The sequence below is a fragment of the Solenopsis invicta genome, chromosome 15 (assembly GCF_016802725.1).
Source record: "Solenopsis invicta isolate M01_SB chromosome 15, UNIL_Sinv_3.0, whole genome shotgun sequence".
NCBI lineage: Eukaryota > Metazoa > Arthropoda > Insecta > Hymenoptera > Formicidae > Solenopsis > Solenopsis invicta.
In genome coordinates, this window is record NC_052678.1 from 4,671,800 (window position 1) to 4,687,781 (window position 15,982).

General features: G+C 40.5%; 1 protein-coding gene across 22 annotated transcripts in view; it reads left to right on the forward strand.

Moving 5' to 3' along the window:
• Positions 1–15,982, forward strand: part of LOC105207684 (polypyrimidine tract-binding protein 1) — a 478,610-nt gene that overhangs the window by 442,050 nt on the left and 20,578 nt on the right. The window lies entirely within an intron of this gene.

Sequence of the window (15,982 nt, forward strand, 5' to 3'; positions counted from 1 at the left end):
GAGTGCCTCGTCGCCAGCGAGGTACCCCGGCGACTGTTTGCAGTTTTAAAATTGAATATACGCCGGTAGCCCCGCCGCGAGATAACTGGATTCTAAATAATTGATTGTTAAAATTATAGAATAATCCTCCTTGCCGCCCGCGAGCACCGGAATCGTCCCGGATTGTCACTTTGCGCCGACGTTCCTAAGACGCTAATTGCACTTGTCGCGGAATTGACATTTTGCTTGGTTATTGAAATGTTTGAAAATATTAAATTAAATTGGCAAATTCAATTCTAAACATCGCGCCGAGGTAACAGGCTCTACCTATGCAGATTCATGTAAATACCCGTTCTAAAAACTAGTGAATTCGCTCATGGCGAAGGAGCGAAAGATAAAAAAAAATTTTATGGACTAATCAAATTGATAGTCCCCTTTTTTTTAGAGAGAAAGAGAGAGATATTTTTGTAGAGAAGTTTATGTTGTACGACTTTCGAAAATAATGCTTTCTAATCTCAAGAAGGAGCTCAAGAAGGAGCTGAATGAATCATTTTGATCGTAACGTATGACTTTTTCATTACTTCCCCCGTGCAATTTTCTCGTTCATGAAAATAAAACACCTCGTAATCTTGCGAGGGACGCGCTAATGCACGAGACGGCGCATTATTTTCCTCTCGGTGGGAAAACAAAGGAGCAAATATTGCTGGTCATCATTAAGGGTGGGCGAGCCTTATCCCCGAGGATACCGGATAACAGAATAACCGGAGTGCTTCCGGTCCGGGTTGAGTGGCCCATGCATTTTTAAGCGTGCTCAATAGCGCCGCGAATAATATCCTCGGTGATGGCGGTAGTGGTGCGCGTACACGAAGGCCGTTCCTTCTTGCGCAACTTTAAAAATTGGACGTTTACGCTTATCGCTTTTGCCCTTAGTCGTTTTTGTAAAGTGTCGTTTTTGTAAAACGCTAAAACGACCACGGCGTCCAATCGTACACATTTTTTTTCCTAATAAATTTTTATTTGCGTTTGCGTGACAAATTTGTATTGTCTCGCTGAATGAGCGCGGCTACAAATTAAAATTGCCGGGAAATATGCATGAACGATCGTTTTGAAAAATAGACAGAGCGCGACAGTGCGATGCAATTGGCATTGTCGAAAAATATATAGTTCGCAAATCACAATTATTCATGCTGAAAGGTTCAGCAGGAATCGCGTTACGTTATCGAGTCGATCGTGCGACAAGAGGATTTTTGTCTTCGTGGAATTGCGAATGCGAAGTGGCGTGTAAGGAAACTATCTTTAACACTATCGATTTATCCGGGACGCCTGGTATATAGGGTGGCGTTTTCCTTTTTTTTTCTTCTCGCGTGGAATCAGGTCGTTGCGGAACGAAGAGAGTAGCGCTGGAGCCACGCTAAGCCGATAATGGACCGGGCAGAAAACATTCCCGGATTACCAATCGACGATTGGCCGGCTACATGTTCGGCTGTGTAAGTAGGCTTACACCGACGGTTCTGGCCAGGAACGGAACTGGATTTGTGTCCGGCTGTTCGCGACTTGTAATCAGCTCGAAAGATTAACCCGCGTCAAAGCCAGCCGCCTGGAGCTTACTTATTGCTCAGACGGGGGATTTCTTGATCTGCCTGGGGTATCGTATGATTTAAAAAGAAAATTCTGTCATACAGAGTGACACTTATCTCCGAGAAATCCGGATGAACCGTTGGGATGATTAATTTAACCCGATGAAAGTACGTGCCGGGGAAATAAACGTTCAACTTTATACTCGATTTTCATCACGTAACCTTGCGCGAGAGAATTACAAAGAGATTTACAAATCGGAATTCTCATAATCGTTTGTACGAGCCGTCTTAAAGCCTTGAAATTTTAATTGTTTAATGTTACGGCAGGCCTTGAAATTTTAATGACGCGAGTGTGTTTATTGAATACATTCTGTGTACACTGCGCGCGCTTTGCCGAAGTCTGATGAAAGCTTGACTCGTTCTACTGCACGTAATACGACGCGACGCGACGCTCACGAGGAAAGCGTGTATTCTGTCTTTTTTTTAAATAATTAAATATTGTCTTGAAATCTCTATTTTCTTGTTTTTTTTTATTTATGTACATTTTTATATTATAAATATATATTATTTATATATTTTATATTCATTATTTTATTATTCAAAGTTACAACGTTTATAATACATACACTGATAAAAAAAAGTTGTTAACTTGACTTAAATTTTTTCAGTTCAAATATTTATGTATTTAATTCAACTACGTAAAATACTTGAACTTTGATTTAAACATTTACATATTTAATTTAAATACGTAAATACTTCAATTGAAGAAGTTTAATCCGGTTGAAAATTTTAGTCAACTTAACAACTTTGTTTTCAGTGTAATAGATTGGAGATCGTAATATAAATTAAAATAACAATGGAAGCTCTATTGTAAATAAATATTCAATGTATTTGCATCTATTTAAATATGTAAAAAATTCTCATGCACAAACACACGATGATGTACATTTCCTCGTTAATTTCATTATTCGTTTCTTTTTAAGACAAAAGAAAGAGCTTCGTGAAATTTCCATGTGTCTCTCTGGATTTCTCCTGACTTAGCTGAAACAGTTCGCAAATGCAGTTCCCCGAGGTTCTTCGCGTCCAAGACTTCGATTGTTTCTTCCAGCCGAATTGAATTTTAACTTCCTTCTTTATTTGTTCTCGGTTTGTTGCTCGGTCGCCGCGACCTTCTCGCGCGATTAACCGACCGCCTCCGGCGGCGAAGCCAATTTACGTGGTGGCGGTTGGTGTTTTCTTCCGTCCTCTCGCGTCCTCCCGCCTTAGAAATTCTCCTCCGATATTTAACTTTACGGTCCCCCGAGCCGAGGCGGCTAAATGCCGCGAAAAGTCCTTTCTCGCCGGGCGGAAACTTCTCGCGCGACCCCCGGGACGGGAAAGGAAGGAAAGGGTTGCGACCTAGGGGGTTGTGAGAAAGGGGTGCAGGTGTTTAGGTGCGTATTCTCGGAGCGGGAACCGGTGTGGCGTTCTAAAAACTTCTTAATCCAACCGATGCCATTAGTCGACCGGCCTCCTTTTGCGCCGGAAAATTCTTAATGAGCGAGGAAGTATCCCGTACAAAGGGGGGGGGGGGAAGGAATTGAACTTGTACTTTCTTCGCAGAGTTTTTTCTAATTTAGGGAAATCTCGAGTTAACATGCAATCATTTTTAATGAATTGCAGCTTGCAGCGTAAGTACTAGGATTGAGCAGTTTAATTATACAATGTATTTTATGATCTTTCGTATTTAATATTGAAAGATTAATATTTTTTAATATCTATTAATATATTCCGTTGGTATTATTAGACGAATAATGAGCAAGTTAACGGAAATATACTTTCTTCAGATTAGCTGTTTACAGAATCCGTTCTGTCTTAATTTCACTTTTCGTCCCATAAAAATAAGTTTGAGTGCATGATAGATGGCACTAAGAATTCTTTTATAAATTCGATTACGCATGGGTCAGTGGGAGGGAAACTCGTGAAACGATAGTGAGCCATTTCTTCGCAGTAATTTCTGCTCTGCGCCTTTTTTCCACGATGCGCCGGGAGGGTGCATCGTGCATTGTTTCCCACCCGCGAAACCCCGCGGGTCTGGGGGTCGAAGCTTGAATATAAAACCGGTCGTAACGTTCGCGGATGCGCGCGGGGCATAAAGGGGAGAGACGGGGCGGGCTTTTAACATTTACGTCCCGGTTAAATGGCCCGAGAACTCCGGCGGGGTACACGACGACATAAACTGGCACTGCTGGGGCCCATTCTGCCACCTGGGACCCTCTAAATCTCGTCTTATTAAGGCCCGTGCTAGTATGAAACAGCGACCGCAGGCATCACTGGCGCCGTAGGGTGATTTTATAAAATGCAGCAGATTTAATTATTCTCCTCTCATTTTTTTTCTCTTTTTTTCAAGTTGTTAATCATTCCAGGCGTTTAAAGAAAAAAAATACTTAATAAACTGCAATTGCATATAATGAAAGGTTTTATTTTTTGATAAGCTTCTCGTTTTACTTTTACATTGGCAGATTTTATAAAAGTTTATAATTGATTTACGAATATAAAATAATTGTACAGATGTAGAAGGTATTTTTGAAAATATAAATCCACGAGACGTCACATGAAGTCAATATTCAACGAAATTACACGTACTATTAAAAGATAAATTCAATATATTCTAAAATCGATGCTTTATTCTAGCATTGCAAAATCGGCTGGAGCTTCATATATAAATTAATATTGTGGTTTACATAATGAAAATTATTTTGAATCGTGAATTATAAATATGAGATGATGGATTTTACAAATGGACCGTCATCTAAATTTTACATTCAGTAAAATGTTTTTTATACAACGCGCGCGCGCATTCCACGTGATATTTTTTTTTAATGAAAGCCATTGGTGGAATTATCGAAATGTGCAAAACGGGATGTTTCGCGAGAGCTCGAGACGACAGGGGCGATAAGCAAAGCGACGGATATCGTGAATTAATCGCTCGGCCATGGTCGGCAGTTTCGCGGTGTGCTCTCCGCGGATGGGAAACGGCGCGACGGGAATCCGGGAAGAACGGTGACTCGAAGAAAACCAGAGAGAGAGAGAGAGTGTGTGTGAAAATGGGCGATGAAAGGGAGGGGGGAGGGGATCGAAGTTAGCGCGCGCACAGAGGGAAACATTAATCACCTGCCTCCTCGTCCTGTATGATTAATGGCCGCTGGCAACCGTCTAATGTCTCGGTTCGATCGTTCCACTTGTTCGTTCGTGTACGAACAAGCGCTCCGGCGCGGCGTGCGAGTTGTTTTACGCCTTGAATTCGCTGGAAGCGAATCGACTCTACTAAAACGTGCAATTACAAGGGTTAACGTTGCACGGACCGGTTATTCCGATTGTCATGCACTTTTCAAACACACGTGAAAACATTTGCGGCTTTCGCATACTCCGACTGATATTACAATTCGCGAGAGAAGTGCCTCTTGCCATTCGAAGATCGATGCCGAAAGGTCGAGTAGAAAAATTTTAGCCTCGTGGAAAAGTCTGACTTAAACATATGTCACGGCTGCATTCGTGACTGCATAAATTTGTGCATACTACCTCGTTGTAGAGGATGATAGGGGTTGTTTCGCAGTAATCGACGAAGTTTCGCGTGATATTTATCTCGGGGGTTTACTCTGAATTACACCGTTCTCGTTGTTCATGTTAATGCAGGATGAGATTGGACGTTGCGTTGGAGGCGAGCAAACGGACGAAAAAATGAGAGAAGGATACTTTTTTTTCTTTATTTTTTGCGATGGTATCTTTGATAACGTTGTGCGTCCTCGGCGGCACAAGGATATTAAAAGTTATCTCGCTAATGGGCGACGCCTATGACAGAGCATTGAAAGCCTGCTCGTGGCCTGCATGGCCCTATAGTCACATCAGGATGCATTTGTAGCGATTAATAATGCAGCCGGCATTAACAGTCCCAGTTTATATATCGCACCGGCCACGCGCGCAAGTGCACAATGTGCACTCTAAAACCTTTTTATAGGATTTGTGAAATTCTCGCACGCAGATTACAAATAATTTAATATAAACGTAATTGTTATTTTGCGTTAATTATAATTAAGGAAACTTTTAAAAAGCACGAAAATGCCTTTTCCAAGAATGTTCTTTCGAAAATTCTTGGTCACTTAAACCAGTTTTAAAATTTCTTTCTTTCTTTCTTTAGAAACATTTGTGTCATTAATTTTTGCCGCTTGATCTTGTAAAAAAATGCGCCCTTTCGTAGGTCCCACAGTGCGGGGAGGAGCGGGGAAATTCATTTCACCGCCGATAAACACCCTCGCCACACGAGTAACGAACTCCTCGGGTTGAGAAAAATTGATCTCTCGCGCGTAACTATAATTGCGCGACTCCGGAACTGCAATCGTTGCGGCCGCGATACGAAACATATTTTCCGAAAGAGGAAAAATCCAAGGCAACTTCCAGAGAAACTTTCGCGGAAATCCCTATCCATTTTTCGCGGAAGTCCGCCCCGCAACGGCGCCGGCGAATGAAGGGAATAAGTTCGAACCTTTTCGCCCGTAAACTCCGATTCGCCCGTCAGACATCGAGACACTCTCTCGCCGTCTCGCGGTCGTAGGGATGGAGAGGCGGGGGGAGGAAGGGGATGTTGCGCCCCCACGAGCCGTCGTGTCTAAATGAATAACGACGGATCGCCGCGACGCGGGAATTGCGTTTCTCCTGTTATCGCGCGTTATTGCATTACAGAAACCGCGGAGACACCGGCCGGCGGCGGCGGCGGTGGCGGCGGCGGCGGCGATAATCGAGCACGCGAATTAATAACTGTTACATCAATCAATACGCCGGCGGTAATGGGCAGCTTTTGCGGAATGGGATGGAATGAGTGCGACGGAATGGGAGGAGTTTGGTCACCTGTAATCCCTCGGCGCGAGGGAATCCCCGCGGGATCCGTGAACGATGGCCACCGGCCAAAGGGTCGCGTCCGATTTAATAACGAGCTGTTCCCGGCATCTTCTCTCTCTCTTTTTCTCTCCTCCCGTCGTCCCCCCTCTTCTTGATTCTCTTGCCGTTCTCCCTTTTTCGAGAGGGAGATTACGGAAAATACAACGGATGACTGTGCGTTCTATGCACAAATGTCTGTGCGTATAAATAGGAAGAATCACCTTCTCACGAATTTGCGAACAATCTTTTGGATGATTATAATTTTTAACGGGTCTTTCTGTTTGATTTTATCTAAATATTATACGGTGAGTTACATATCTATATATGTAACATTGGAGGGTTTAATTCTGTAGTTAACGTTCTATGTGATTAAGTCTCCATGAAAATGTTGACTGAGAAAAGCCGATTTCGCGAGTAGAATATATAATGCAAACATCCCGTGTATTCGTTCTGGATTACGGAAGGGGGTGGGAGGGGAGGTAAATTTGCACGGACGAGTCGGATCGAGGGCCCACGCTCGAAATGTGTAGAGGAATGTCTGCAGAAGAAAGGAATGATTCCTTGCTAACGAAATATTGAACGAAATTGTTGCGCGAACGATGCATTTCCGCGCGTTCCACTCAATTCCCAACGGTAGCATTCTTGGCGGATTCCAGGGCCTTTAATCGCTATTAATATTACGACTATCAACTTTTCTTTTTATAATGTCACGTACGAATTCAAATTCGCGTGGACTCTCGCGAGATAATTGTTTGCAAACTTGTGATACCTGATACGAATCGTGATTCATCAAAATTGCGTTTAATAACAAAAATGTATTTCTATTTCTCTTTTCTTTTTTTTTTCTACACGTAAATATTTTAATATTATAATATTACGCACGAATTTAAATTCACGTAGACTCTCGTAAGATAATTGTACGCAAAATTATAGTGCCTGCAAGAATCGTAATTCATCAAAATTACGTTTAATAATAAAAATGTATTTCCATTTCTCTTTTCTTTTTTTTCCACACGTAAATATTTTAATATTCCAGTTTTCGGGGACAGCTAGGAATGTCAAAGGCCCGGTTGCGCTAATGTAAATTAATTTTGAACTCGATTTAACCATTTGTTTCTAACTTTAAAAATTCTAAGAATTAGTGAATCTACGAGAGTAAATTAATCTAAATACTGTGCAAACGTATCAAAGACGCAACGTTGTGTAGCGCGCGATTCTGTCAAATAGTGGCGCGAATTGATTCACATAGTCGACGTGCCGCAGCGAAACGGGGTTAAGGAGGGGTCGCGTAGGTGAATTAACGCGAGCACCCTCGAAATAACGCGCATTGGATATCTAGGACAGAGTGAACGGATAATCGCTTAATCGGACGCATATCTTACGTCATTAGAGGATAGCATTCGCGCCGCGAAAATCCCTCTTTACGCTCAAGCTGTAGCCTGTAGTTCGCCGTTGTACTAATATTTTTGCTATAAACAGAAAAAAAATGTATAATAGGTACTGGATGAGTCCACTGTACGGGTGCAAATATTTTTTTATCGAGAATAAAAATTTGTCGCGGTAATTCGCGACAGTTCTCAGCAGTTACGAGAGAGTACAAATTTTTCATCCGCGAATAATCCTCTCTTAGACCCAGGACCGCTCTGCAAGGCGAGGCAAGTTTAAGGTCACAATCTCCCTTATCGAAAGTTTTCTCATTGTACGCGAACCGGAAGTCGCGACAATGGCTATTCCGAGACCGAGTACGTCGGCGGATATACGTTTTCCCCGTGCCCTTTCACAACGCAATCCCATTTCGGCGGTGTAAGTGCAGCGAGCCGGCTGCGTAACACAATGCGGGGGAGAGAAACAGGGAGGGACAAATAAAATATTAACGATAGCTTTTGCGAGTCGCGTATAGATGAGTAAACGTGAATTCGCGTTATGCAAGCTCGACGTCATCGAGATTGCGACGCACAATGCTCTTTGTCCACAATAAACAAAAGTTTTTTTAATCAAACTACGCGCCAATTTGAGCGTGTCTGTACATAAAGAGAATAATTTACAAAAATCAATGAAATGGGAAAAAATCGCGTCGAGCAGCGAGAGGGGTGGGGGAGGAGGGGAGGGGGATAGGGTACGCGCGGCCGCGCCAGCGAGGCTCCAAAATTTATTTTACGCGGACGTTACGAAATTTAAGAATTGCAATTCTTTTTCCGTAATTTTATCATATAACATTCTATTAATAATTCAGCCGTTATTGAATAATTATATATCCGATTCGCGTAATCGCATATCGAATAACACGTATTTCGAGGCACATTAATTTCATCGCATTACAATCGCTCGCTAATATGAGGGGCAGACTCATTCAATTTCAAGTTTCAATTACACGGAACTTTAATGAATCAAATTAAATCAAAACTTCGCGTTGTGCGTCGGATGATAATAATTTGCGCCGGTGAATCATTCTTAATTCATTAATTGTATATTCCCCTTTTTAACGGGAACCTGTGATTTTTCCTGCGTGCACCGAGACAATCGATTACAATCCTTCTCGTTTTTAATTTAAGGTAATACGATTATGTTCAATTATTCATCGATACGTATCTTTATTCAATTTCTTCGCAGTTGAGGGAGATAATACGCAATTTCGCGAACATTTCTCTTTTTCTCTCTTTCTCGACGCGCCATAATTAAGAGCAGCGTTGATCAGCGCGATACGCGCGTTATTCTGAGTTTCCGCCGTGGAAAAATGTTCGGCTCAAACAGGAACCTCCGATAACTCACGGTCGGTCTGATTGCAAAAGTTATAACAACGCCGTGTCTTTCGGGCGCTCGTCGGCGACGGACGCGGCCGCACGCCGCGTACTATACGCGTACACGGACGTATCGATTGCAGATGTAGAATGCACGCGCCGAATGATTTCCCGCGGGATTTTCTTCGCGAGCGCGGCGGCACACACGGAACGATCTCTCATGTATATGCCCTCTCAGAAAGGATTTCTAATAACAAAATTAAAAATATTCTTTCCCATACTCTTTAGTCTTGTTGCAACCTTCTGCGGTATAAAGAGAAAGCAATATTAAGACGAGATTGAGAATTTCTATCGAATAAAATAAGATTAGCTTGTTATTTTGGGACAAGAATAATTCAGCTAATATATTCTTACATTTAGAATAAAAATGTGCTCGCACATTTATTATTATAACGCACGATGATTAGTCACTATATAATTTGGAATATTTCTAGGGGATCGTGTGGACAATCGCTCTTTTGTAAAAAAAGATTCGACTTGATGCATTATAATTAAAAGGACTAGGCATTTAAATCGCTTAAAGATAAAGATTTTTTTGTGCAATTTGATCAATTGCAAAGAAATAAATTTTAAAAATGATTTTTTATTTTTGTAGTGATACAGAGTTTAAACAGTGAGATATTGTCCGTCAAATTTGTAGTTTCCGGCCAAACCTTTAAAAAACGGATCAGAATAAAATTATTAAAATGCCGACCAAAAAATAACAATTTTTGCGAGAAAATAATTTTTTGTTAAGACATGTGACTTTTGAATTTTTTTAAAAACTCGAATTTTTATAGATTTTTCGGAAATTTGCAAATGACAGATGTTTTATACATTTCAGAATTTTTTCAAATCGGTCTGTTTGTAATCAGAGTAAAAGCAAGAGAAAAAATTTCAAGAAAAACGCACTTAAACTTTTGACAGATTTCAAAATACGATTACACCTTGTACGATACAATGTTAGTGCCTTAGTGTCTATAAATGTAACATAAAAAGAGAAAGATAGTACTCTCGAAAAATACAATAAAAAAAATTGATTTTTTTTTACTGCCTAGTCTCTTTAACACGTCCATGAAAAGCCCAGTAGCCTACCCTAACAAACTCTTGTAAATTTTTACTCTGCAGGACGAAGTATTTTTAATATCTGTGAAGTAAGCTTTTTTGTAAGTTTTCGTGATATTTTATTAGAATAGAATTTTAAAAAAAATTTTTTTTTTCTTCAAAATAATCTATTATTAAATGAAAAAATTTTGAGATTGTCTAATAAAATTTCTATTGTCTAATCTAAATCCGTCTGAAAAAATTAATTTTAATTAAACAACATGAAGATTATTTTATTCTAAGATTTAAGAATTTTTTTCTAATTGACAATAAACTATTCCCTCTCCCTTCAACAATAATTATATGATGTCCTTATATCAATTTCATTTTATGGTACATAAAAAGATAAAAGCATTGGATCCAGAAATTTTTTCGGTTAGTTTGTGGTCACAAAGCCTTAGAATAGCACCGACAACGAAGAGAAAACCGTCACGTTTCGCACAGAAATGTTATGGCAGTTTGATTGCGATAACGACCGCAGCTTTTCCTGAACTTTCGCGAATCGATTTTGGAAGCTTGCCATTGAACATTCCGCACCCTCTCTTTCTCTCTCTTGTCCTAATTTGTATTAGATTATTGTATATATTATTAACTTGTTAGCTCAAAGCACAATTTCGCAAAATAACGAACGGGCAGGCAACAGAAATTTAACATTGGGCTTCCGGCGCGCGCGCGCGCGCACGTGTGTGTGTGTGTGTGTGTGTGTGTGTGTGTGTGTGTGTGCATTTTTGACGAAGAAATTACTATATTAATAGTCTCCAAAACTATTCCGAGATCAATTGACCGCAACATTCGACCTTCTGCCGTGGCTAAAATAAAGTCTCTTTTTTTTTCGTTCGATTTTATCCCCTTTTACACGTTCGATCGCCTTTATTCTGGCATTCAATGGCACGGTTTCCTTATTTTAGACGTCAGCAATTAAAATAACCGTTACAACGGCATCCTCGTTTCATTCGGCTCTCATTAAAACTTCCGTCGCAACTGATGCGCGGGCGGGCTGATTCGTCCCAGTTTCAATTCGGCGTAGAACTTGAAACGCCGATTTTCTTTCATCGGCTGCCAAAGCCGGGGGCAAGGGGGAGGAGGGGGACTTATTTTCGAATTTCCCGATTTTCCCCGATTTTGCTTATTTACACATCTCGGTGAGCGAGCATATTTTGCTACTGTTTATCTGTCGGGGCGTGAAAGCGGATTGCCTTAATCCATTCGTCATAAAGTTGCAGATATCGGGACATCCAATATTATCGATATTACTTCCTCAATATCGATATATTTGGCGCGGCACACTTTTATGCATGTACATATATTCTCATTTTAAAATGAGAGAAAGAGAGAGAAAGCCCGAGCAAGAATCGGCGAGGTGTAGATCAAAAATTGCAATTTCCATCGTCGTGACGCTGATATCTTGTAAATTTTAGTCGCGCAGAGTATTGTTAATGTAAGGGTGTAATACAGACGTAACACTATTTCGCGATAGCTGTTGATACGTAATGGATGACGTAATTTCAGTCGCACGATGCACAATATATTGTTAGGTAATGACGGGGGCCGAGTGTACTTCTCTAATCTCCGAACAGCAGTAGGAGGCAAACGTTAACGGCGGAATAGGGGGAATAATGGTGCAATAACGAACAGAAGTTTGTGTGTATTCGGCGGCGGCAATCGTGGAATGCGCCGATAATAAACGCTACTCGCCTACGGGGGCTTGAATTTCTCCGAAATTCACAGGGACAATTTGCGCCGGTGTGTGCAGGAAGCGGAAAATTTGTCAGATTTCGAGTAATTAATTAAATACCGGTTTAATTAATTTTATTGTACAGCATGTTTGTAATGGACGCGCGCGTAAATGCCAAGGGAAGGCGGAGCCTTCCATTGCGCTCTCTGCCAACCTTTATACGACATCGATCTACCATCGGCGTTACGTTTCATCACGTAAAATAAATTATGAAAGATGGAATTAACTAAATAACAATTTGAAATTATAACGGAATTATTTGTAATTTAATGAGAATCTAAAATTCTCTCTCTCTCTCTCTCTCTCTCTCTCTCTCTCTGATGGAAACTACGCGTTGCCTCGATCGCTGCAAACTTTCTACAAATTCGACTATCTCTCGGGAACACCGAAGAACAAAATAAATCACGGAACCGTCCGACGATTATTCCAGGATTATCCTAGCCCCGTACTTTGCTGTTTCTCGCGATTATCGTCGATCCGTCCGTTTATTGGTGCAATCTCGGGGATAAATGCGGATAGGACGCGTCGCGACTTCATATCCGCTCGCGTTCGAACTGTTTTCGGTCGGACGCATGCATCCCCCGAGCCGGAAACGCGACCGGCAAAAATTCGAACATCAAAATTGAAATATTTTCCGTTTTATCGGAAAACGGATAAAAACATGCACGGCCCGACGGACGGACGGTGCGTTGCTGCTTTACGTATTACGCGTTGTAAATAGCGTGAACCGTTACCGTACCAGGGCGAAACGCGCGGGCAGTTGCAGTTGCAGCTGCAGCTGCAGCCGCGATATGGCGCGAGAGCGAAGGGGCAGAAAGAAGTGGGAAATGCGCGCGTGAGAGCCGTGCGAGCGCTATTGCGGCGGGCGGTCTTGCGGCACGTAATGGACGCCACGGATGTATGAACGTAATGGATGGAACCGTAATCCATATATTCTAAACATTACCATCGTTATCACCTTTCCGCCTTCGCGTACGCCTCGGCCGCCGTCCGCTGTATCCGTCCGCGTGCGCGCGCGAACGATCCATCTACTTTTAATTTACTCGGCTTACAATCTCCGAGCTTAACATCCGCCATAATGGACTCCGTGATAATCGAATTCTCTATTTGATGTAATGCGAGCCGACGAATGTGCGAGATATTCGATTTCCGGCGGCGGCATCCGTGCGGAGTCAGCGTCTACACGCGCGTTCCGTTCTGTGTAGAAATATAATATTTCCCTGCGGGCTTGCTCAAAAGAGTGTTTGTTATGATACGCGGTGCATTATCAACGGTGCTTACGCGGTAAAGAGAGAAAAGAGAGAGAGAGAGAGAGAGAGAGAGAGAGAGAGAGATCCTTGTTGTTGCGTAAAAATACACAAGTCGATATGCAACTGCTATCCCGAAAATTCCGAATCCGCGAGCGCAAATGATTCTCATTGCTCGCAAGCGGAACGTAAATGTAACGATAATGAGGATATCTACTCGCGGAGATACGCTGATTTTTATCGTTATCGGTACCTCTTTAATGGGCAGGGTGTAATGATTATACTCAACGTTTATTTTCGGGAAAATTTCATTACTCCACCGTTATACACGGGACGGCCTCGTACGTTTCAAACGATTTTTAAAGGTCTCTTTTGGAAATTTTGCTCGTTCTTTATCGGAAAAAGTTAATTGTTACAACGTTACGAGCGGGAGATGGAAAATATTAAGGGGCGCGCCAATTACGCAATATCCAAAAACAATTGTCTACTTGTGAGTTTTAATTTGATAAAGAGAATTCATTGGATGAGAAAAGGACAATTGGAGGAAATTATCAAGGCACGTGGCGTACAGTACCGTTTATTAATATTGAGCTTTATTAACTATTACAGTATTTAATTGTTAGAATTGAAAAGTTGCGGATAGCAATACTTTCCCATAAAATCATCCAAAAAGGAAGTATTACAAAATATATTCAAGAATTAACGTTGAAATTTAATGTGACTCTGCATTGAATTTTTCTTTACACAATTTCTCTATGAGAATATTGCAGCAATTCAATTTGATTAAAGGATTCCATTTCTTTTTTGGGGGGAATTTTTATTCACTCTACGACTAATGCACACCATGGGTGGGCCTTGCGCACTTGAGGAGTCATTTTGTCGACTGCTAAAAAAGATATTAGTTTATAGCCCCGTTTCAGTTCAAGTCCTGCCGCGCGCCGTCCGCGCAGTTGGCATCCGAGAAATCTTTGTCCCAATTGGTGTACGCGCGCATCACGATGAATATGCCGCACAGTTGCGTACATTTTTTTTTCTCTGGAGCTGACTAATTACGGAACGTTGTGTAAAGGCCGCTGGCGCATATTTCACATTCTTTCGAACCGCTTTCACGTTGTGTGTGCCCCCTTTAGCGTTAAAATTCCATTCATTATTACAGCAATTTTTTTTCATTTTCTCGCGAAAAGATGCGCGCGTGCGCGCGGTAACGCGAAAAATCGAGAATTAATTCATCAAAGAATACACTGTTTTCACTTCGCGCTTTTGCGATCTCGACATTCACGCACTCATTAGCGAGTTTTAAACATCAATTTGCGTTTTCGCAAATTTACGTCTCTGGTATATACGCCGCACCGATCAAAAACTCAATTTATCAAGTATTATTTATTATGTCTAAAAAAAGTCAATTATACCAATAAAAACTTTGTACTGTCTAATAGAAAAAAAAATTAGAAATGCAAAATATTTATTTTCTTATATATTTAGAAAAAAGTTTTAAAAATTCTTTCATTTTTGCCGTATATCAAAAGTGGTGGGATTTACAACAATCAAATTAGACAAAGATTACAAGACTCAAACACTTGTATTTTTGTGTAGTTCATCTTTTACGCATATCTCTCTACACTTACGTGCCTTGAAATAATTAATAAACTTTTTACACTTCCTGTAGAGAGAATTATTTTACGTAAATTGTAATACATTGTTGCGCCACTCGTCACATTAACAAATTGATTTAACTCAATGGTTTTGTTAACATTAAAAATAAAAAGTTAAAATTACAATACATTACTGATATAACAGAATGATTGCTAGCAAGTTATCTCCAATCCTTTTATTTTTTTTACTTTTGCGGCGTGAATACCGGAGTTACCCTGTTTTATTTAATAATCGCTATACATATATACGCGAGAAATTATATTATTTGCCATGTGAAATAATGACAATCTTGTTTGTATATAATTTAATATCTTTAAAGAATTTAATCAATTTTAACAAAATTATATTATTTATTTTTGAATTCTTAAATTTCAGCAAGATATATTATTTTTATTTTTATTTTAATATATTATCTAAAAAGCACAATATGATTGTTGTGATAATAATAGTGTTAAAAGATTTTAATTCTCAAAGATCCTCTCATGAAAACTATGATTAAATAATGAGAATACATTTCTTTTGATAAAACTTTATACTATGCATACAGAATTCTTCATGTAAGCAAGTTTATGTTTATTTAACGTTATATAAATCTCATTTCAATACTTAACATTTCGAAAATAACACGCGGAAAATGCTTTTCTCTGTATACGAGAGAGAGAGAGAGAGAGAGACGAGGCGAAAGGGGAGGAAAATTGTGACGTGCAACCGAACAACGTATCACCACGTCGGTTTTGCAACAACAAACGCCCTCGCGTGTTTCTACAAAGAAATTTCGAATGCAAGAGTTTTACAAAGAGTTGTAAAGATCACAAATTTGTTTATGTTCTATACGTGGCGTGCCACGGTCAAAGGAAGTATGATCTCAAAGCGCGTTGAACGAAAGAGCGTGCGGCTTGTAAGAAATGCGTCCTCATACGGTTTTATATTCCGGCGCGATATTGCGATCGTTTGTATATATATATTTTTTTATTCTCCTCCTCCTCCCCTCGTTCC